Source organism: Lampetra planeri, chromosome 6 (genome assembly GCF_965212315.1).
Source record: "Lampetra planeri chromosome 6, kcLamPlan1.2.h2, whole genome shotgun sequence".
Taxonomy (NCBI): domain Eukaryota; kingdom Metazoa; phylum Chordata; class Hyperoartia; order Petromyzontiformes; family Petromyzontidae; genus Lampetra; species Lampetra planeri.
In genome coordinates, this window is record NC_136112.1 from 6,224,855 (window position 1) to 6,250,747 (window position 25,893).

The following is a 25,893-nucleotide window of genomic DNA, read 5'->3' on the forward strand; positions in this document are numbered from 1 at the left end:
GCTCCGCGCAGCTCCGGTGCTCTCTCCTCCACCACCGGCTCCTCACGTTCGAGCTCGGCGACTATCGCGGCCACGGTCTCGAGAAGTTCAGCGAGGTCGCGGAACGATTGGCGTTCTCTCCTTGCCGGCGGCGAGCAATCGCTATGATGGTCGTCCTGCTGCTCCGCCAGTGGCGCCTCACTCCCTTTTTCCGGGGTAGCCATCCCCGGGGCTGTCTGGGGAATAATCCCCTCATCGTCTTCGTCATCCGATAAAGTCCTGGTAGGCTGTCTGCGTCGCGTAAACATCAAACCTAACTTGGCCTATCTCACTCAAAAAGAAAACGTATGGCTACTTCTGATGCCAGTTGTAGTAGATTCAACTGAGTCACACTCCTGGACTTGGAGGCTGCGCATTTAGTTCCAACACAATGGGGTGACTTCTCCCTTTAACAAGACAATGACCTAGGGTGGTGACCACCCTGGCTAACTACACTGGCTACTGAGTAACTATTAACTCCGGACCCGGGACCAACAACATACTGCCCAGGTCCACATGCTGGAAGATTCGCAGAACAGAGATCATAGACGAAGGGTGTCTTCCCCGGACGGACAACCGGCTCCGCCCTTGGCCACGCCCCCCTTCCAGAACCGTCAGGAAGAACCTGGTTTCGAATCACGTGACCCTCCTAGCCCCCTATTGGGGGGCCCCCTGTCATTCAAACCGGTCATGTGTCCTCCCGGGTCAACCAGAGTGTCATGGCCTTACCCGACCTTCCTCATAGGTCGGCACACACACACCGTGCCCTCTAGGGCCGGCACTGCATTCACAGCATGGTGACATCCAGCGATGTCACTCCACGCACACCGTGCCCCTCTAGGGCCGGTACTGCACCCACAGCATGGTGACATCCAGCGATGTCACTACACATGTTCACACGTTAATGCACGATCGTATTACAGTTTTTCCAACTTACAAACATGATTATAGGGTAAGCGACTTGGTGCTGCTGGTTCAGAGCAATGACACAATCTGCCTGGTGTGATGGTTTGTTAGAGCAGGGCTCATCACAAGGTCGGTGTATGACATAAACAGTCACAGGTACTTAATGCCGTGATTCTATTACATGGTCGCATTTCACAATTGGGAAGGTTATTTTTAACTTAATAGAGAACATAATGGTTTTCGACACTTGGCAGGGATTATATATTGCACCATTTGGTTACTCATTGTGCTCCATTAGAAACAAAAAGTGGAGAGAAAAAAATGTAGGCATTTTAAAAAGTGCAAACGTGTTGCCATTCTCAAAGTAAATAAAATTATTTTTGATGTGAGCACAAGATAGAAAATATATAGAAAATCAGATGCAATAAACTATTGTGAAATAACCATGTTGACTTTATTCGTAATTATTGGCATTATGTACTGTGGGGCGTCTAACAGAGGGATGCGCTTACTATGGCATTGAAGGCCACAGCTTGTGTAGCCTTTCAAGCCTCAGCACACCCCGTTAAGCAATGTCTACCACAGTGGAGAAACTATAACTATCTTATTAACGCTAACAATGTTTTGCAATCTTGTATAGTGCTATAAAACTCTCGCCGTGACTCCCATCATCACAACCATTTCCAACTCCATATCTCTCCAGTGTTTTCACACGTCGCTACAGGACATCTTCATATCAGCTCTCTCTCTCTCCACATCATCCGAAGCTCTCTGAAACCAGTCCGCATTACACCTTTACAACAGCCACCTCTCCATGTGCTTTTCCCCAGTTGTCTCCCTCACCACAGAGCTTGCTAGGTCAGCATCTCCAAGTCTCCTTCCGCAACACTCAAACATATTCCCCTTGTATCCATACAATGTCCCTGCTACGTACCCTTTCCAAATGTCCCTGCTACGTACCCTTTCCAAATGAATTATTTATTCCTGAAAGTCAACCGCAGGGTGAGATGTTTACTCCTTTCCATAGACCAATACACAACGGCTGCTTGGTTATCCTTCCTGTTTACCATACTGCTGATCCAGCCTTTTATTAAACACCCCTCATGATACACACAAGATACCCGAGTCATCCAGAACCAATCACGCCACAAACTTGAACTGTTTGTAATTACGATTTATGGGTGATATACATTCGTCTACATATAATCATTCACCAACATTACGTTCATCTGTGCCCGTTACAAAACCTGTGCTTGTATCCGACAAAAAATAACCCATACAGTGCAGTAGATGTTAATGGACGTGTTATGTCAGTTTACCACATGTGCTTGTAGTGTCAATGGATGTTAGCTTAAGAGCCGTATGCAGTTGCCGAACAATATAGGGACAGTGTCACACGCCTCCACCGCATGCTTACAACTGTTGGGTCAAAAAAAGGGCACTTGGCATTACAGTATTAAATAAGGGTATGACATTGTGTGCCAGTGTCGTAGTGGGGTTTAAAACGGGGGGCCGGCAACGAACATGACAAGAAGAGCCATTTTTGGTTTCGAAGTCGGTTTAAAAAAAACCCTCAATATTCGAAGTGTCGCAATGTACGTGAATACGAGACGACCCTTTAATAAATAAATGTCACAAAGCAGTCATTAAAGAGCTGCATGCGGCTCCGGAGCCTGCAAGTTGCCGACCCCTGGTTTAAGATAATGATCCACATCCGTTAAATAATAAAGGGATGCTTGCCGTGGTGTAATGGTTCGCACATTTGACTTGCGATCCGACGGTCACCGGATTAGTTCTTCCTCCTGGTGCGACAGTCGACATAATGGGGCACGTCTTGCGCCTCTGTGCACTCAGCAGTATGGAGCAAACCACGGTTGATCTGCAGGTCGAGTGTGGTGGGGGTAAAGTGTGGATACTACCACCTCTTCCAAGACGTCTGATCAGTATGGAAGAGTAGACAAAATACCCGTTAGAAAGGGAGCTCTCTCCGAGAACCGCCTCTCTAGTTGAGGCCCTTCTGGCAGCAGTGGCGCTGTTGAGCCATACAGGGCTGCACCTTTGTCTATGTTCAATTCCTCCTAAAAGACACAACTGCGCCGAGCTGGTAATACCCGTCTGGCACGCACATGCACTCCAAAAATTACAGCACTTCGGTTAAAGATAAAGCAGATGTAAATTTCGATTTAAAGCCTTCGTGACTGCAGGGATTCATCTTCTTGGTTCTTTCGGTAAAGTCACGTAGAAGGGAAGTAATACAATAATAAAAATAAAACATAATAAAATAATTCTCACGACGTTTCAGCCACAACGCAAGCAGCCGTCCTCAGGTGGAGAACAGGTCTGTTGAGAAGACAGACCTGTGCTTGCCTTGTGGCCGAAACGTCGTGAGAATTATTTTATAATGTTTTATTTTTATTATTGTATTATTTCCATTCTACGTGACTTTACCGAAAGAACCAAGAAGATGAATCCCTGCAGTCACGAAAGCTTTAAATCGAAACAAATATTACACCTGCCTAAATATATACCGTTCGACCTATCAACAGTTAGGGTAGTCTTAAAAGTAACGAAATCTATGTTGGTCGAGTGGTTTTGGAGGAGTAATCACAAGGAAGAGATGCAGTTCCTCAAAAAATGTGGTTCGAATTTCCCAGGAAGAAACGAATTGTACTAATGATTTAACTGTCATCTAATACTGGACACACATACAAACTATACATTGAAAAAAAACTTTTTTTTATAGTGTTTGCACCAAAGTAAAAATGTCCAAACTGCTGCGCAGCAACTAAAGCTCTCCATTTGACATACGAGAAGCTCAAAGAATTGACCCCCACGGGAAGCTGAGCTGTGTCTGATTCCAGGGATGTGACACGCTGAGGAGTATGGGTGTTCTATCAGTAGTGGATTCACATATATGTCACACGGCTTGGCTTTTGAACAGACATTGATCTCACAATTGGTAATAAAAAAAGAATAATTGAAAAACCATAAATCCCGAGGTGAACGTACGTACATAAATGGCATGGGAATGCGTCACGAGACAGCGATTTTGTAATTCCCTCAAAAACTCTTAAAGCTGTCTGCTGAGCTGCTGGAGATAATTACACTCAAGAGCAGTGGTTCTTAACCTGGAGTGCACGCACCCTCTGGGGGTGCGTGATGCCCTTTCTGGGTGTGCGAAACATGGCCAGATTTTTTGAGAGGGTAAATCATCGAAACACCAATTATACACGGGCACGTCAGTACAACTATTTTGTTTCATCAAACCAATGTATGTATTATTATTGCGAACCAAAGGGGTGCAGGCTGCAGTAAAAGTTAAGAACCACTTCTTTATATGCTACAATTAGAATGGAAAATCATTATCTTAGACACAGGTAGATTACATTTTGACTTAAAACTTTCGTGACTGCAGGAATTCGTATTATTTGCTTATTTCGGTAAAGTCACGTAGATACAAGAAATAATAATACAAATAAAGTGAATACAAATTGTACGACGTTTCGATCGCAACACAAACGGTCGTCATCGGGAAAAGGGGTTAGCTTCTGAAGGCAAACTGTTCATAAAGGTTTGGAGATGGGCGTAGCCCAAGTGTATCAGCAGCACCAGCAGCATAGGTGGGGCAGCAATGCCAATGCACCAGCAATGCCAATGCAGCAGTAATGCCAATGCAGCAAAAGGCTGCCAAGAAGTCACTGCACCCCACTCCACACACCACACTGCTGTAGGTGGAGGTTGATTGACAAGAAAACACAAGTCAAGTCATAACCCAAAGTGTTTGATGACATATTTCCAATGATGGCAGAGTCTATAACCTTCCTCTCGGTTGAAACTGCGTCTGTATATATGGATGGCTTCATTAATGAATCTTTTTTGATAGCCAGTAGGCTTGCAAACGAAATCTATTTCGTGCGAGCCAGCCGCATTAAAATAATGATTAGCCACGGCAGAAGTATTGGCCCTACCGTGTTTCAAATCTGCCTTATGTTCACGAACACGGTCCGCGACATGTCCCTTAGTTTCCCCAATGTAACTGCTGCCGCAGACACAGCTTAGTTTGTAGACGCTGGGGTATTGCATGTCAGAATCTTGTCCTTCACAGATGGGATCAGATCACGAATTTTATGTACTGTGCTAAATCGGACCTGGATCTTGTGTTTGTTCATGATTTTGGTAATATTTTTGGTTACCCCTGCTATGTATGGCAGGGTGATGGTTTTGATTGGATCCTCAGATGGCTCCTTCCTCATGGTTGGGGTGATGGCTTTGCGGATTGTGTAGTCAGAATATCCATTTACCTTGAGAGCTTGGTGTACGTTTTTGAGTTCACTGGTTAGGTGTTCGTGGTCGGAGATACAACGAGCTCTATGGTGTAGCGTTTTGATGAGGGAATTATTCCGGGATGGATGGTTGTGGGAATCAAGATGTAGGTAGGTGTCAGTATGGGTTACTTTCCTGTAGATAGAATGGCTCATTGAGCCATCTGGTCTCTTTTTGATTCGGACGTCCAAGAATGGTAGCATCCCATCCTTTTCTACCTCCATGGTAAATTTGATGGCTGGGTTATGGAATTGATGGGATTGAGGAATTGGTTTAGAGCCGGTCGGCCATGTGGCCAGATGACAAACGTGTCTTGCACAAGGACGGGTGTAGAGTGGATGCCTGGATGGCGTGAGTCTCAAATTTTTCCATGAAAATATTGGCTACAACCGGATATAAGGGAGAACCCATTGCGGTGCCTTCAGTTTGTTTGTAGAATGTTCCATTCCAGGTGAAGTGTATATTGGTGAGGCAGTGTTTCACCAGGGCCGGTACATCAGCATTCAATCCTTGTTGGACCAAATCTTCAATGATTGCAATGGTATCAGGCACAGGAGCTTTAGTGAACAAAGAAAATAGTCTAAATTGACAAGTAAATCACCTGGGGATAGTGAGATGTCTTTAATTGATGATACCAGGTGAGCTGAGTTAAGTACAGAAGAGGTGGTCTTACCAGTAAATGGCTGAAAGGTCTCAGACAGATTACTTTTCAATCACATAGACATCCAGTTTAAAATGTTACGTAATGCATTTGTAGTGGATTCAACTGAGTCGTAGACGTACTCTTTGGAGGCAACACATTTATTAAAACCAACACACGGGGTAACTGCCCCTTTACCAGATAACAACCTAGGGTGGTGGACCACCAGGCTAACTACACTAATTACACTGGGAGTAGCTACAACGGACCGGACCACGTGTTGGTGGCTCTTCAGGATGTCGAACATAGATCTTCAGGATAACAACAGCAACGCCGAACCCCGGTCCCTCTGGGGACCCAGCTTATATCCTCACTGGTCGTGGCTGGGTCCGCCCTTGGCCACGACCACCTTCTCGAATCCTCGAGCAGGATCTTTCCCTGACATGTGACCACCCCTAAACCCCACTTGGGGCCCCTGTGTAGACTTTACCTGTCATGTGCCTTCTCGGGTCAACCAGAGTGCCATGGTCTACATTAACCCCATTCATGGCCGGCACTCTCACACCCCCTCCTATAGGGGACAGCACTGCATGCCGAGCGTGGTGCCACTCGGCGCTCTCTATCAGCGCTCACCGAGCCACTCTAGGGCTGGTACTACACCCACATATATGGGTGTCCGCGATGTCAATACATCGCACGCCGTGCCTCGCTAGAGCCGGCATTACCCAGTGACATCCACGATGTCGCTACATACGTGATGTACCCGATGTAAATACATCGCACGCCGTGTCCCTCTTCTAGGGCAGGGACCACACGGTGACGTCTGCGATGTCACTACACATTTAATTGTGTGACAGAGGGGAATTATAATCATGCTTTTGACAGGCTAGCCACAACACATTTACCAGGCCTAAATTTATTAACTCCCCTCCTGATTTGATGCATTGTCGTGACTGAGAGTTGTGATTGGAATTGAGATATTAATTCCAATACTGGAAATTGTTTTATCATTGTCGTGCATTGTAGCACCTCTAGTAGCTGCAGGGCGCCATTTGATAGAATTACATTTAAAAATGTGTTTTTCAAAATAATATATTCTTACACACAAGGTTTGATGCATGTGGAGTGGGTCAATAACTAGAGGAAAGTCGCTTCTGAGGCAACACGTAATTTTATTAACAAATAATCCCTAACACAAAGTGGTAACGGCCCCTTACACCCGATATGCCTCTCACTGGCTATTCTAACCCTTCTTGAGTGAAGCTTGGGTCTTCACTGGTCTATAAGCTAGAGCCGACCCTTGCCAGGGGTACGGCTCTGCCCATCGGGCTCTTCTCTTCAGGAGGCTCTTGATATTCGGGTGGACGACGACTGCCTGGACCGTTCAGAGGTCCTGCTTTTATACAAGTCCGTGGCTTGCTCCGCCCCTGGCCACGCCTTCCTTCCAGAACCTTCCACCAAGTTTTGGGAGGGTGACGTCATCACTCAGCCCCCCTCCAGGGCAGTGCCGGCCCGAGCCTCTTGGGGGCCCTAAGCAGAATTTGATTTGGGGGCCCCCCTCCCACCACGCAGACTCATCTGTGCTAGAAGATTATTGACACAAATGTCACACTATAATGTTATAGCGAATATTATAAACGAATACAGTGAGGTTATGTATTAATAAAAAATAAAAACAACACTTAAAATACTTCACTCTTTTATTAAAACTTCTGAATACAAACGGTCACAAAAAACATATTAAATAAATTATTTGCAAATGTGCATTAAATGTGCAATCTTTTAAATAAAACCAAAATAGACAAACATTAATCTAATCAAAAATAGAATGTTACAAAAAAAAAGATACTTAAATAATGAAAGCAAACATAAGAACAGCAAGGGTTCAACAATGTCAACTGTACAACAATGACCTCAAAATCGTTCCTTCCTAGCTTTTCTGGAGGCAAAGTCACTAATGACATCATTGTATGGTATTGCTTGGCCAACTTTGTTATTAATACTAATGACTGCAAGTCCACTTAGTCTTTCCTGGGCCATTGAATTGTCAATGAGCCGTGACATCCGTGAGCCGTGACAAAGCAGCAGTTGTCGACAGAATTTTCTTGTCTTGAATCATTTATTCATTCATTCATTAATTCATTTATATCACTTGTTTAAGTTATTTAATTGTAAAAAAAAAAAACGATTCGGGGGCCCCCTGGTGGCCAGGGGGCCCCAAGCAGCCGCTTAGTTCGCTTATGCCTCGGGCCGGCCCTGCTCCAGGGGTCTGCGTTCCAGGATCCGTTTTCCCATCGGTGTTACCGTTGGCCCCTTGGGCCATCGTCCCCTGACACTAGGCTCAGTCACACTACCGCCCCCTATTGACACGTGTGGGATACTAACGGCTGACAGCATGGGGAGTGCATAATAATACCTCTACACATGTAACCTGAGCAAAATGGTTAATATTTGTCAATGCATCAATACGTTGTTACTCTTCTACCATATTACTCAGCGGCTTATGGAATTACCGATATGAAAGAAATATAACGTCTTAAAAAGAAATAACGTTGGCAACAAATATAGGATGACCAGATAGCTAATGTTATGCAAAAAAAGGAAGAAAAACATTGTGACGTCGCTTCGTTTTGAAAGAAGAATTAATGAGATTTGCCAATGTCAATTCAGTATAACTTTCTTTGACCAATGTAAAACTAAAATTGCCAATGTTAAACTTTACTTTCCCTCGTGTTAATAGTGCATATTGTAAGTCTTTACCTGGAATTAAGATGAGCCAAAATGTAATATTCATTGTAGTAAATGTACATTTTGCCCTATAGAATACTCTAGTATGCAATGGTACCCAGAGGACATATTCAATGTAAAATAAACCCAGTCAAACTGGAAAGGCTAAACATTTAAATTTGAATGCACTATGGCATCATCCCTACGATACCCATGAGAAAATATATCTTTGAAATGCTGATTTCTTTTTTCTCGGCAAAGTAGTATTTTTAAAGGCAAATATTGCAATTGCCCCAAATCTGTTTGCAAACCTCCAGGCTGCATCTACCCCTGTGTGCATGTTTCAATCTGAGTTAAATAGAGGTGGTCTTGTGTAACTTTTTAATTGGACCTTTAATTGTCCGTTAAATCAAGCAATAAATATAAGGCCAGAACATAAAAAAGCACACTGAAATGAATTATCATAAATCAAAAATGCACAGCCCATCTTAACCGCTTTGCATTGCTGATTTGGAACACTTATTGTTTTCACATATATCGCTTTGTTAGTTTGTCCATCTGAAAGCTTTTACAATTTCTGCATTAAAGAATTTTCAAACAAGAGTGTGGGCGTTATACATACTCTATCTGTGTAAATATTTTCTGTAATAAAAGAAGATGGATTTATCATACAGTCTGGATATGAGCAAACTGTATATAAGCACATGTGTCATAAGCAACACATGCTTACATTGCAGTGGTATAGGGGGGAAGGCAAAGGAACACTTCTGACACAAGCACCCTAGTTCGGGTGTGAGTACATCTGACCTTGCTCCAAGGGGTGTAGTTATAATGCAGCTTCTGCTGTACCTGACACTGGTTTGTATGCTCAAGATATAAAATGAAATATTGTACCATAGAATAGGTGTTTTTTAGAAAAAAAATCTGAGACATTGATTATGAATAAAAGTTTAGTGGCCTTGGGTAGAATGCATCCTTTGAAGGGATGACGGCCAATGGATGACAATAGTGACACAATGGCAGCCTGAATGAGAGAACACTTTGTCGTGAAAGATGCAACACAGAATATCCCTGGGTTTGTTCTTCCACGAAGCTCATGGTCCACCCTAAATTGCGTCCACTGCACAAACCAAATGCGGATACCTGATGCGGGAAAAGGGAAAATGAAAGACCTTCCAGTGTGCGACTGTGGTCATCCAGAACAGACCGTACAACATATAACGACGCAACGCCCGATCCACAAATTGTAAAGGAGACATCACGGCGATACACTCAACTGCTCCTGACCCGGTTATTTGGCTTGACCACATGAATGCGAAATTGTAGTTGTTTCTCTGCATCTACATCAGCCGTACGTTAGAAGAAAAAGAATGAGAGAACGTAGTAATAGGTTTTTACCCTTTCGACTGGTACAAAAACTGACAACCTTTATACAAGGCATCATGTTTGCAATAACCACAACACATCAAGTCAAAATGCAAACAAAAAGAAACAACTCTGATAATGATAATGATATGCACTGTCCTTGAAGTTGATAGGTCCAATCATTATCATTATCAGAGTTGTTTCTTTTTGTTTGCATTTTGACTGCTTGTGTTGTGGTTATTGCAAACATGATGCCTTGTATAAAGGTGTCAGTTTTTGTACCAGTCGAAAGGGTAAAAACCTATTACTATATTTTGCCACTGGTAAAGGAGATGTCTCATAGCATAATGAGAGAACGTGCCTGAGAATAAGGCCACTTTGGAGATGGAGCAATGAGAACAGCTCACGTACAGATGTGAGATACATGGTGACATTGCAAAATCTTGAGTGTTGTCACCTTCATCCAGCAGTGGATACAGACACAATGCCTGATGATGTAGTGTATGCATATACTCTTAAACAATAATATGCTTGTAATTAGAAATTGCAAAGCATAATGTAAGAAAACAATGGAAAGCTCACAACATATTGCAATGATAATCAGCGAACATTGGTGTCATAAATATACAATTCCGTCAATATATTATAATTGAATGCATCCGTAATTAAGTAATCATGTAGATCCGTTTGTAAATTCACCGTTAGACGGAGGCCTCCTCATGCCAAGTCAGTCATGGAGTTGGTTCGACCAAACGTCACCATACTAGTCAATGCGGGTTGATGGAAAGAAGGAAACGGACATGGTTTAGACATGACTCACCACCGATGTTCATCGTGGCTGAGAATTGATCACAGGTTTGGAGTACAATGTGTGAAAAACTGTCCCATTCCTTTCCACCGACCATAATTACACGTATTTAAATTGAATGTCTGCTGCTGGGTAACGTAACCCAACAGTTTTATTTTGATTCTTCGTTAATTATATAACGATTTAGTCTAACTTATCAATGTTCCCTCAGAATCGATCATTTTAAAAAAGGTAGCAAAACTATTATGCACCTTTGCATTAAAAAAAAACTTTATATAAAAAAAACATTGTGTGGTGCATAACCAAGTTTGACGTTTAAATAGACAACGAGCAAAGCCTGTTACGCCCTTGTAGTTGACTGAAATCTGTTGTTTTCTTTGTCATGATCTTACAGCACTTCAGTTGATGTGGTCTGGGGTTTTTCTTGTTATTTAGCTGCCTTACCCAAGATTGCGTTTAGTGTTTAAAAATTCGCAGGAATCGATGCACTTTTGCAATTTGTACTTACATACTTTATTCATTTATAGTGAAATATATCATGGGACCTTTCCGCCAGTATCAAAGTATGCAAATTAAGAACGAAGCCTGTCTCTGTTGTAGGCCAACCAGTTGCAAAGAGAATGCATATATTATCAGAGGATGTTTGTTTACATGTTCCCCACCAGTACGTGTGGTGACTGCAGACTTGATTCCTTGCAAAAAGTTTTTATTTGGTGTTTGAACATCTTAACACCTCCTGTTTTATCGCCAGAAATGGTAAAACCTATTCGTATTATACTTTGCACTCATATCGGTTTTTTTTGCATTAGTCGTCGTTGTTGTTGTAACCTGACCCACCCCTACTGAACATTTGTGATAAAAGAGCTTCGTTGCTTATCGGATTCCTCCAGGATAAATAAAGATTCCGATTAACAACTATTTCATTATTTCACATTTGCCTTAAGATCGACAATGTATGGAGTAAAGCATAAAAAGTACGGCGGAATGTTCACTATGGGAGAACCACATGCCATGGTCACCAATTCAAAGAATGAATTCGAATTTAAGTGTAGAATTATATTCTCGTCTTGCGTATAGCAATAGATTCAGGAGCTAAATAACAATGTTGAGGTCTGCTGAAGAGGGTTGACAGGAGAGAGTTTGATAGTAGTTTTGCCATTCCTCCTTCATTGAAGAAGACCAGACTACAGTGGTTGACTATACGGTCCATAGTTTGTGTTCCATGGCCACAGTCGCCTGCGTGACTTGTATAGAATTTTCTATTTATGAAGGAAATGTGTTCGTCGGCTTGTTGAGCTCCTTATGCGGTTGTATGGTGACATCGGTGTCTTTGAGACATGTCAAAGTCAGGAGGTGCGGTGTTTTGGTCTCTAATGAGGTGCTTTTTCTGGATGTTTGAGTTGTTCCACTCTATGTCGCCAGCATTCTTTTGGATCTGGATGAGATTCTAGGATGGTGACAGCACGATCCTAGAAGGGTGATCGGGTCACCAACGAGTTTCATTGCTGAGGTCTTGGTTGATGGGTAGGTTGTTGTTTTCGTGACTGCAAGGATTCATATTCTTAGGGTTTTTTTCTCGGTAAAGTCACGTAGGTAAAAAATTAAAATTAATAAAAGTAAAATAAAAAATAAAGTAAAAATCACGACGTTTCAAGTAATGATGCAGCAGTCGTGCTGTGACGGTTCCACCTGAAGACGGAAGCTTGTGTTGCCTCCGAAACGTCGTGATTTTTATTTTATTTTTATTTTACTTTTATTAATTTTAATTTTTTACCTACGTGACTTTACCGAAAAAAACCTAAGAATGTGGGTTGTTGTTGGCAATAAAATGTGTAAACTCCCTTGCAGTTTGCAAGTCTCTTGATATTTGGTGGCAGAATGTTCACCAGAACAGGGAGCCGGGGGTATGGCGTCGGTATCGGTGTTCTGGTTATGTATGTACTATATTTCGATTTAAAGCTTTCGTGACTTTAGGGATTCATCTTCTTGGTTCTTTCGGTAAAGTCACGTAGAAGGGAAATAATAAAATAATAAAAAATTTACATAATAAAATAATTATTTTATTTTTATTTTATTTTTAACCAAGAATATGTTGGTTCTTTCGGTAAAGTCACGTAGAAGGGAAATCATAAAATAATAAAAATAAAACAATACAATTATTATGTTTTACCGAAAGAACCAAGAATACGTACTATATGTTGAACTTCTTTTATCACTGTATGTAACCAAACGTGCTAATTGGAGGTGTGGGGGGGGGAGGACAACAAACTAAACACACACCAAAAAGTTCTAAAGAAAGCAGTTCTAAAGAAACATTAGGTTATTTAATTGTGTATCTAGCAGTTTTTTTTATAGTTACTGCACCAGACTGGATCAGACTACTTTTCCACTGCGTAGATCAGAGATAGGGTGGCAGTTCGCAGCACATCAGCTGATGCACCCACGGTTGTTCCTGTTTAATGCGGGTCTTAAAGTTCAGGTTCCTACCCATGATGACCCCTAGATATATTAGAGTGGGATCATACCAAGCTGCACTACCCCAGAAGGACATATTAAGGGTGGCATCTGCTGCACGATTATTCAGACGGAAAGCACTTGTGGCAGGTTACTTATACATGTTCAATTGTGACAGTGCTAGTTCCGAGCCTTGAGGGAGACAATTGTTGATAATTATCTTGCGGCTGTGTTTACCGGTGAAGCGTGTTGCTGAGCATCGTACCGATTATCTTTACAGGAAAACGACATCTGATGATATTGGGATAACTTCAGCAGCAGGCCACGATACCAAACGGTGTCATCGGCAGCAGAGAGGTCAATCGTTGCCGTGCCGGTTTTTTCTTGACGCTGAAAACCAGCTCCTATGAGGGTGGTGAAGAACATCGATCTGTTCGCAGCAGCTATGGTCAGTTGGAAATCCAGCTCATTCGGGAGGCAGTTGGGAGTCGATAATGGGGGAAAAGTCTGGGCAAGCATGGCACGTTCCGTCAGCTTGGAAGTGACGGACAAGATGGATCTTGGCCTGTAGCTGGAGGGAAAGTCTTATGCCTTCCTGGGCTTCAGAATGGCGATGGCTTTGGCTTCTTTCCATTCCAAATGTAGAATATGGTTTTTTTTCAGTTGGGATCAAATCATTTAATATTCTGCGGTACAAAGTGTTTCTTTGCAAAGCAAAAAAAAAGTGCATGTAAATTCCCACTTTGAATGCATAACTTTTTCAAATTATTGAACATCAACAGTATTACACAATTGAAAACTTGTAAACAAAACAAGGTCCTGAGTTCACACTGTGAGCCTCATCCTTATTAAGATTCTGCTCTCCCTACGTTCTCTTGCAAAAAGCCGTTCAATTAACTCACCCTTAAACTCCAATTGGAAGCTATGAGAAGCATTAGTCAGAGTACAAGAGTTCTTATTCATCTTAATAATATTACATATCCAAACACTGATCCTCTCACTACACAATGAATGTGAGACTCCACATACTAATATAAATATTTCTTTATTGTGTTTTCTTCATATTTTTTCTTGAGGTCACATTATACACTATAGAACTGGTCTAACTTCCTAACCCTATCAGCCGCATCGCTTAATCTTTCACTTTGGATTCCTGAGTTTATAAATATGATAGGACCATAAAACCTGTATTATGGATGATATTGGTCACGAAAGCCTACGTGTTAAACCAAATATGTAGGAGTGCCCCATGAGTACTCGTGTCTGGCTCTGCTTACAGCAGCAAGTGTAACGGGGCTGCTGCTGCTTCTTCTGCACATTTTTCCTGTTTGAGTGAAAGTTGCATTGAGCTGCCTAGGCGCCGCACACAGCTCCCTAGCTGCCATTTGACAACCCCTGGCATATTGTTGCATTTCATTGGGTCTTGAAAGCAAATCAGGGTTACTCCTGGATCGTGCTTGAATATGTGATATCTGTGAACAAGACAGGTGCTATGGAGCTACTTTGTCAACATTGCAGCAAAATCCATGGTTGCACTCTACTATGCCCCGACATCTATGTTCCCCGCCTTTACCAACTCGTGCTGACGAGCAGTGATGAAGTACACTCAAGTAACCCCATGTCTCACGTGGTTTATGGAGGTCCTCATCCAGCAGTAGATTGACAAAAATGGGCCTGATTATGTTGGAACAACATTGTACAAATGGGCAACTGAAATCTACATCATACTATGCTGGCAAGCTATGGATATATTTGTATTCTGACAGATTAGAGTCAACAAGCACACAACTCAAAACTGTAGACATGCTTGTCAATTCATCTTAGTGTCATAATTAGTGTTGACCATCGGAGCATGTTATCTACATGCAGCTCAGAATTTTGTTTGTGTGTATTGACATTGTAACAGCAAAATATTTCTGTCGGTCATAAAAATGGAACACATGCATTGAAAGAAAATTGTATTTATATAACAGCAAACACAAGACCATCCCTCTCCACACCAGCCTCTATACGCCTTTCAGTCATGGGGTTTCTTTGACCATATTTCACCACACCGATCAATTGGGGATTTGGCAAAGCGGGCTCGGAACCAGTTGAAATATCACTCACCAGTGGGCCATTCGTAATCGAACGTTGATCGCCAGGTTCATAGCACAGTACTCTAAACAGTCCACCCACACTTCCGCTGCTGATAATTATCATAATTAAGAACTCTCAGACATTATGCGAAGTTAATTAAATAAAGGAACTATGTTAGGATGAAGCAATGTTCTCACGAAATGTTTTGTAGCTAAGTTAATTTGTCTTACATGTAATGTTTATCCTAATTAAACCTGACAAAATGTTTCAATAGAAAGCTATTAAGCTGAAGTTAAACAAGTGAAACTTTCCGGTAAAGGTATTGCTATAACAATTCTGTCTTTTCTCCATTTATCAGAGCTTGCAAAATAGGTAAAATAAAATAGCATGTTAGCCCTGCAGCATGCGGCCTTGTCCTAAACATGTTATTTGGTTGCACGTGCAGTAGCACTATGATTGGCTGGATCAGAGCACATGGGTCAATATAAAATCGTGAAGGCAACATTTTTTTTTTATGTTACACAGGATCCATAAGCTTCAAATCAAGATTGTTACACAAGGTGGCAATGATACATTTGAAAATAACTTCGGACGAGGTAAGTGTAGCTCAAATGTATGGTTTATTCACAAATAATGTGAAAACACATAGCGACCATACTTAAAGAGGCTTCACTCCAGAATGTGCCCCGAGCTCTCTCTCTCTCGGGCCCCGTTTATATCTTGTACCCCCCCCCCCCCTTTCTATCAGGTTCTCCTATTTATTCCAATCCACCCTTTTCAACGGTTATCAACTGTCCCTCATTAATAATGTTAATCCTCCCGCCTCTTCCCTTTGCACCAATTTGATTTGAATGCTCCGATGCCTTCCAATCAGATTGGTGTGGTGGCGTCTCCGACCAAGTCGGTTGTCAGTGGCTCTGCTCATTTTTAACTTGGCCTGCCTGTGAATCGTTAAGACTTCTGGCAGGCTATCTCCACACATAGACACAGGGTTGGCCGCAAGGCCTAACCCTTACACATTGCATAGGATAACTGGATAAATCTGTATTTATTACATTAAATAACACATACTTTGGTAATTTGCTCTAATTGTCGTAGGTCACCTTGTTTATCGACAATAGCACATACAATACAACTAGTCTTATCGACGGTCATGTGGGGGACAAACATAGCATGCTTTAATCCAAGTTGTTATCCGTGAATCTATTCCATTTAACCGTGAAAATTACTGCAAATAAGATTAATTCACGGCCACGATTCCTTTTATCTGCAAAACGTTTGTGGATTAAGCCGTCCCGCAATGCAGGATGGGGGAAAACGTGCAAATAATTTCAGATAATCGGAAGAATGGGTGCATGAATAATTATAATAGTTATAGTGCAATGTTTTACTCGTAGGCCCAGCAGATCCATTTCCTTGGGCTAGATTGCCGTGCTGGGTATAATCGAGCTCGCTGGGAGGGGTCGTCCGGGCAGGAGGGGAGGGGTGTAGGATCGTATCTTAGGCCCTCTCAGCATGTGCTGTAATGATGATGAAAGACATGGGGGCTCATTTAAATCCGATTATAAATTTTTTTGCTGCAGAACAAGCACAACGAAGTCGTTTTAACATAGGATTTTGAAGAACATTTTAGGGATGCAACAGAGTTAAACGCAGGCTTACCAATGACAGTATTTTTTCAAGTCGAGGGAGATACTGCACCCAAAGCTATCTGTAACTTGAAACCTTAAACTCAGCAGTACAAGCATTGGTGTTATACCTGAATGTGGCACTATTTAAATAAACACATTAGTTAAATCTCCACTCGGCAAGCACAGTTGTCTTTTAAAATAATTTAGAATATAGCACATGCATTACGATCGGACATTGTGGCGCAGGACAGGACAGCATAGAGAAGGTTGGCAAGGATTGGGGCATTGGGCCCCACATGAGTGGGACAAACGCGTGGAAGAAGGAGAAGACGTGTACACAGAGAAGGGAGAAAATAAACATAGCTTTTCTGTTCCTAGAAATGTGTATTATAAATGCTTTTGTAGAAATTTGAAAAATAAAGAAAAACTGTAACACTGTAAATAAACACAAAAAATACAAATATAGTCATAAATTAAATGATCAAATATTTGTGTGCAACAATTCAAACATTTTGCATTGTATAAATGTAAGATTGTCCCATTCCTTGTCTGAAATGAAAATCAATTTGGATTATTTTGCATTATGAGTATGGAAAACCACATCTTGAGTCATAATAAATCCCATTGTAAGCATATTCGACAATCTGCATTTTAATCTGAGGCTGTGCAAATAACAGTACAGAATATGCAACACCGACATGTTAATTATAGAATTTTATTGCATGCACAAAGATCAGTAGGATTGAAAATTCCCATCTACAGAGCCTACTTGTGGATGTACAAACACCTGTATCCATAAGTAGAATATACCACAAGAATCATCGTTACCTGAATATGTATATGTACATGGACAAGCATGTTGTAAGAATACAGTATGTACTTTTCTAAAAGTTAGTGGCATAGCGTATATAAATAAAAATGCCACCTATGTGTATCCATGGGCATATGCAGTGTTCATTTACCAAGTATGGATATATTAAGAAACATGTTCATTTGCATATGTTATGCCACCTTGTTGACACAGTGTGGGCAGCACATCCCTTTATTAAATTGTCCCCACTACTTTCGTGGAGATGATCTTGCATCTTCTTAGTTCTTTCGGTAAAGTCACGTAGAATGGAAATAATACAATTTTAAAAATAAACATCATAAAAATAATTCTCACGACGTTTCGGCCACAACGCAAGCAGCCGTCCTCATTATAAAAATAAAACATCATAAAATAATTCTCACGACGTTTCGGCCACAACGCAAGCAGCCGTCCTCAGGTGAAGAACATGTCTGTCGAGAAGACAGAGTCTGAAATTTTCTGAAATTTTCCTGAAATTTCCAGACTCTGTCTTCCCAACAGACCTGTGCTTCACCTGAGGACGGCTGCTTGCGTTGTGGCCGAAACGTCGTGAGAATTATTTTATTATGTTTTATTTTTATTATTTTATTATTTCCATTCTACATGACTTTACCGAAAGAACCAAGAAGATGAATCCCTGCAGTCACGAAAGCTTTAAATAGAAATGAACTTCCATATTAATGTGTTGGCGGTACTCAGGTGGACGGTATAATAAATAAATAAATAAAATGGTTTTAATTATTTACTTTACGGCGATTCGCAACCCCAGGTCAGAAAATCTTGTTCTCGTGATGTCAAAGCAGTCGGAATACTACACTGCTTGATCATATTGGCACAAGACAGAGGAAAGTTCAAACAACTGGCGAAACGTTCAGTGGACACCAACGGTCCATCTACCCATCGATCATGATGATGTTGATGTTCTCTTCCATCCCCCACTGTGAAAGTTGACACTTGTTATGTATCTTGTACAGCCGCTAAGAGATTCTGTAGCATTCAAGCGGTAAATTAAAGCAAATCCTCATCTCAAATGTTTAGCAATACATAACTAACCATACGTAACTATGGTTAATTGAAAAAGTTATTTCTTTCAACTCTGGAAAGGAATGTTGTTAGGTTATGATGCAACATGAACCTAATTATAATTTGCATTCAACATTAAATTGTTCACCCGTATTTGTTGTTTGTCTGTTTTCCCAATTACATTCCAATTATGCTACTCATATCAATACAATTACATCAGAAACTCTTGAGGCTAGCAAAAGTCAAAATAACAACCCAAGGAATGTCAGAGAATGAGTTCGTCAGTCATTTCAATCGGCCTTTTTATCCACATGAGAGGCATGCTGTTTATATACGAAGAAAATACTAATGTTTGGCTCATTTCAGTAACAAAAAAAGTAAGCAAAACATTTATTTCATGAGATGCATTTTTGTGTTCAATTATTGGGGATGAGTAACTAGGCTAAGACGATAAAAATTACTCATGTTTTTTAGTTATATCACGGAAATATAAATGTGTCGTGAAACCCACCACCACCCAACACAGCCGATTAGCAAGGTTTGTAAACAATACGTGCCAATTAGTGACGACTTCAGCACACCCGGTGTGTTGGAGTGTAAACCCAGAACATTTACAATTCGAGCACGATGTTTCGCCAGTAATTACAACCAGCCTCATCAGGCAACAGCCAGGAGTGTTGAGAAATCCTCCTGTTTCGCTCTTAAATAGAGGGGTGAATGTGATGTCATCACCTGTGAGCCAATCAGGTGCGAAGACCAGAGGGGGAGGGGGGGTAATGTATTCATAAAAAATTGCAATGGATATCTTTTGGTTGGGTTATTCACAGTCAACATACATAATGTATATTATTATTATGTATGTACGGTATGCATTGATACAACGATTTCATCGTATATTAGCCCCCTATGTGACACAGCTACCTTTTACTGTAAAACCATATTGTATACACAGGAATATATACAACACATAGCTCACACAAATATATATCTCCTGAGGTGACGTCCTCAAGGAACAGATTAATACAAAATATAACCATCATTGTATGGTGGAATCCACTGCATTTAAATACAAATTATCTCTAAAACTGCAGCCTCCAAAAGATGCTTCAAACATTCCATATAAGACCAAGCTCAATCTATACGTGGAATGTATTCAGTATTGTGACCACGTCAGTGTATTACAAGCCACATAAACATTTTTTTTTGCTTCTCTCGTGCTGATTGCAGAGCTAAAGCCATAAAATTTGCACAAATAATTCACGGCGATGTGCACAGAGGCCGTACAAATTCCAATCTGGATTCCCAAAGTCAAAATTCACGACACAGTCAGGAGTTGCATCGTGATCATGGGGAACCAGACTCTTAATGATTCAAGCCTTAAACTCAATTATTTGGAGCAGTTACCCATGACTGAGCAGGTGGCCAGTTCACTGCAGGACTTGACATCACAACATTAATTTAGTACAAAGCCTCCGGCAAAGAACCACTTGGAACCCAGTTGTTAAAGCACCTTGGTGACATCTGGCACTACATCTGAAAATGTAATGTAATGGAATCAATTAATATCGTACCCTGGGCCCTCAGAATAAAGGTGACTTACAGTGTTTTCATTGCTCAGTAATACTACGCTGTATTTTTATGATGACAAATTCTTAGAAAATTATTCTGACTGCCGATGGTTACTTTTCATAAATTTAAAATACCTTTGTGTACAGAACATAACAAGTATCTCTAAGCTTGTTTTTTCATAGAAATTTTAATTGTTTTATATATCTCTCATATATAGGATATTCAAATATAACAATCATACATTTATTTTAATACAAATAATATTCAACCGTTTTAATTATTTGAACGCTATAGTTTGGATTGCTGCCAAATTATTACGAAAATCATTGGCAAGAAATATCTGAACTAGTCCTGACCCCCCCCCCCCCTTTCACCAACCTACACTGACCAGCGTGGTGAAGTATGGTCAAACAACCCCCTGACCAAACAGTCGATTGACTCCAGACTATGCATTATTATTATTTGTATTATTCTCACTGTAAATATATTTGTATATGATGACAAAACTCACCAGAACAGAACGAGTAATTGCAGGCTGGATACAAATAGGTTTAACGACACACAACGGTATGCTAGGATGGACACATTTTTTCAACTCTTGTGAGTTGGCAGTCGAAAAATAAAAAAAATACCACATTCAGTTTTTTTGACCTGGTGGTCTGGATAAGGCTCAGGGTTTGCACATGTAATGCACACCACTGTCTGTGTGTAGTTAAATTAACCAATAAACATGAAAAAAACTGATGCAATGCTAGAGCTTATTTGAATGTTTCAACATCAAAGCATCCGATAATTGTAATTCAAATACACATTTTCAATGGCAATTTATTTTCTTTTACTTTTCACTGTGAATATCATATAACATTTCGCCTAAAAGCATGAAATAAAAAATAAAGTATCTGGATGAAAAATAATGGATGGAGCTATTGGTATTATGCAAATTACAAAGATGTACAAATGACTGAAAATGTTCTATCCAATCAAGAGTAAATTAAAAGAAGATGGTGTAGACCTAAGTATGCAATTATGTCCATTCTCAAAAAAGGCATGAAACTAAAAAACAAAACCATTCTCCAACAATGTAGCATATTCTCTTGTTTATGTTCATCAAACCTCTTTGTTCAAAACATAAATGCTACAACTTATGATGATGAAAACAATAACATATGTATCTCTCATTATTAGTATAGAAGGTGAGAGACGTGGCAAAATGGTTCGCACACACAATTCCATAAACCCAGCGACCTTAGTTAAAATATCAGCCACGGCGAGCATAAGTGACAAGTGATCTCAGAACTAATCCTAGCTCACCCACTCATTTCACAGTCTACACTGACCAGCACTGTGAGATTTGGGAAATTAACCCCAATATCCGAGGAGGCCCTCATACAGCAGTCGATTGACAAAGGGTTATAAACATTATAATAATCGTGTATTTGTAAAGAGCGTTATTTTATCCTACCTCTTGGCATACAAATAAGCAATCAAATGTTGTGAATAATGTTGCAGCTTCATTCATTTGTATGTGTGACTTAACTGTTATTAAAAATGTGTTCCAGAATGAACAAGTACAGTTCCCCAATTAAAAAAACCATAAACACACAATCCAACTGAAGACTCTCAATAAGATTAGCAATTAACTTTCTGGAGGATCTCAGTTGCTGAAATTTACAATGGGCAAAACAATTGTGGCCATGGCCAGTTTCCAAAGGCTTGTGTACTCTTCAAATGAAACTAATTTCATTAAGCAAATTAAACCCAATGTTTTAATGCATGTTAATGCAGGAAGGAAATTGCTATTTTATTCCAATTTAAGTCCTGAGGCCAGCCAAACTAAGACGTCAATTTATTATTTGGCGAACAAGTTTAACAGCCTTGGATGCAACACTTTCTGCCCATAAATGTCATTCTATTCCACAGCAATAGGATGATCATGCAAACAGACTGCAAGTGCTTGTATACTGCACTGTTACTGTATATTACATATATTACCATATATTTTGCATAAACGTTTCCATTTTTTACGGGGTGCCACAGTGGCGAGATGTTAACTACCTCGCCTGGTATGCAGGAGATCGTGGGTTCGGTCCCGACCCTGACGCCTGCTATATATTGGGAGTTTGCATGTTATCCCCATGGTCGCGTGAATTTTTCTACGGGTCCACTGGTTTTTTCCTCCACATTTAGAAACACGCGTTAAGAGTATATGGCTGCAATACATTTCCACGTGATAAGCCACTTCGTTGAGCTATCATTTGTAGCCAGGTCGCTTCTGAAAATTATCTATATAGCTCAGTAGGCCTTACCTGGAAAATATAAAAAACGTAAATAGTTTTTTTATTTTGTGAGATTAAACATGAAATAAAATTCAAATGTTTGACATGGTACACCAGCTGGAGCACATCGTTTTTCAGATCTGGAAAATTGTTTCAAGCACAATTTGCCAGCGACAGGGCATGCGAGTAAATGTGTGAGAATTAGTTTTCTTCATTAACTGTCATAGTGCGCCTTGCATAGTCTCGGTGAACCATATGCTAACCGTACAAACACAGCTTACTTGTGATTTGATGAGAATCACAAGTCTTTGAAGGCAGCTGTCGTTTTAAAAGCAGAGCGACTAATACTGAGAAAGTTATTTACGAATGTAATACTTTTTGATTTACTATTTTATATATATAAAAAAAATTGTCGTTGAAAAATAGATGCTTCCAGCTCAATGTATAAAAAACTACACGACTTAACATGACATGATGGTACACTAACAATAACCGTTCCAACCTTATGAAATGTCGTTTTTTATCTATTATTTTGTTACCTCATGTTTAAGATAAGAACATTCATGTACACTCTGCTTAGCAATATAGGTCAGTGTATGCAACTAAATATGTGACTCGCATAATAATGCCATTTTGCTGTCCTTTATCAATCCACCGCTGGATGAAGTCCCCCCCCCCCCCCGTCCACACTGTATCAAAAATCGGGGTTTGAGTAACAATACTTTTCCGCATTCTTCAGTTTGGGTTCGTGTCAGAAGGTGCCCCAAAGACTGCTTCACTTATCACTCGCTACCGATATTAGTCGTGGCGGGGAATTGAACTCAAATCAACGGGATTAAATCACCATGTGCTAATTACGGCACAGATGTTCTTTCCCACGAGCGTAATTGTGAGAGGTCAGTTTGGCTATGAATTATGCGCACCACAGTATTTCCAGTGAAAGAGTATCGCGTGACTTTGTATGGAAATGAAAAGCCCTTCTGCTTCAATTCCTTGCCACAAGAGTACAGGGCCATGATATTCAACGCACGCAGACAGGATCCCATGTGACAATTTAATGTGGAGGTATATGCGGTGTAGCGTGGGACTTCTGGGGGAAATGGTTACAAATACGTACATCTCAATGCGACAAATAAAAAAAACATAATAAACACATTTGTCAACAACACTGCCTTAAAATGAAATATAAAATCACCTTTAGGAGCCTTTGGGTCCATTGAAAATTGATCACCTTCAAGAGAGAAGGTTTTGCAACTGTTGTCTTTAGAATTAAACGAATCATTTTGTAAAGCTGCTGCATTGGTAGTGGCGCACAAGCACAATTAAACATACAACACCGTCACATTATATTCTTGGTTCTTTCGGTAAAATCACGTAGAAGGGAAATAATAAAATAATAAAAAATATCAAACAATACAAATTATCACGACGTTTCGACTGCAAAACAAGCAATCATCACCTGATGAAACGTCGTGAGAATTTTAATTGTTTTATATTTTTATTATTTTTATTATTTCCCTTCTACGTGACTTTACCGAAAGAACCAAGAATATGAATCCCTGCAGTCACGAAACCTTCACATTAGTCAACAACACTGCCTTAAAATGAACTATATAATATTGTTGTATAGCTGTTTTACATACACAAGTGAAGCTCTCTATGACAACAAATAGGTCCTGAACTCGATGTGTATTCCATAATTATGTTAATTAGAATGACTGTAAAGATGAGCAATTATAAAATCAAAATACATGTTTATGATGACCATGTGATTGGCATATAATTGTATCACATTACTCTCTACATAAATATTTCATATAAATACTATGTAGGGTTTTTTTAAGTTATACATGAATTTTGATTAATTATCACTGCTCTTGCACAGAATAATGGAATTCTGGTAAACCTGTAATGAAAGAAGTCACTGACGATTTGAATTCACTTGGAAATATGATTAAGGCGTTTTAATTCTGTTTATTTCATATACCATATAGCACATACAATGTGTAAATATATATACATAATCGGATCTTCTGAATAGCAAATAGCCTCCTTAAATAAATACAACACACACAAAAATAATATGATACCCCGAAAGAAAATTGTACATTATGTGCAAGTTTTAGTTTTTTGCAACCAATAACAAATATTGCAAACCTGTACAAAGATAAATGTTTCTTAACAATTATTGTATCAGCCACAGACCTCCGTGCTATTACATTCGCGAAACTACAATCCCACGTTAAATTGTGCCCAAAGTGAATGTCTTTAAACAGCCACTACCAATGCATCTCTTACATTCAGAGTATTTGACAGTCTTGGACAATTTTCAATGAGCCATTAGTGTAAGGAAAAAAGAGGTTGTCACTGAATGTTAGCTTTCAACCGGAATAAAACCAAGCAAAGGAAAAATCCAAAATTGTTTGGTTCATCCAAGGAACCACATCCAAAATATAGCTTTCAGCCCCATGTGTGGAAAATCTACGAAGAAGAGGTGTACGGTAAAGACAGAGGCCTAAATAAAATACAACACTAACTCAAGGTACGCTTCATCATCATCATCAACAATTCGCATGCAGAAGGGTGGACGTGGGGGAGGTGGAAAAATGAAAATGGAATGTAGTACTTTTTTATTTATTAATACCAGAATTACAGACCTAATCTACCACCCTCCAAGTTCACAGATGGGCAAATACACTGCACTGCAAATAGAAGAAGAAAAAACACTCACATAATGCAATACATCCTCCATACATTGCAACACGTGTAAAACTTGGATACTGAATAATATGGTGGAGTGAAAATAGTGCCATGGTGGAGCGGTGGCGTAGTGGTTAGAGCACTGCACTACGAACCCAGTGACAATTATCTTAACCAGTCCTAGGCCTCCCTTTATGTACGTGTGTGTTGATATGTGGGGAGACGGCAGTGTGGTGGTTAGTGCACTGCGCTACCAAGTTCGATTCCCGCTCACCCTCAACACCAGTGACGATTTTATAAACCAGTCCTGGGCATCCTCTAGGTAGACTCAGACTCAAATGAGTACCCGGTGAGATGTGTGTAAACATCACCACTCACAAACAAACAAAAACAACAAATTGTGAACTTGAAAAATTACATATGTAGTGGATTCAACTGAGTCGCAGACGTACTTCTTGGAAGCAACACATATTTATTAATACCAATACATAACACAAAGGGGTTACTGCCCCTTACCCACATAA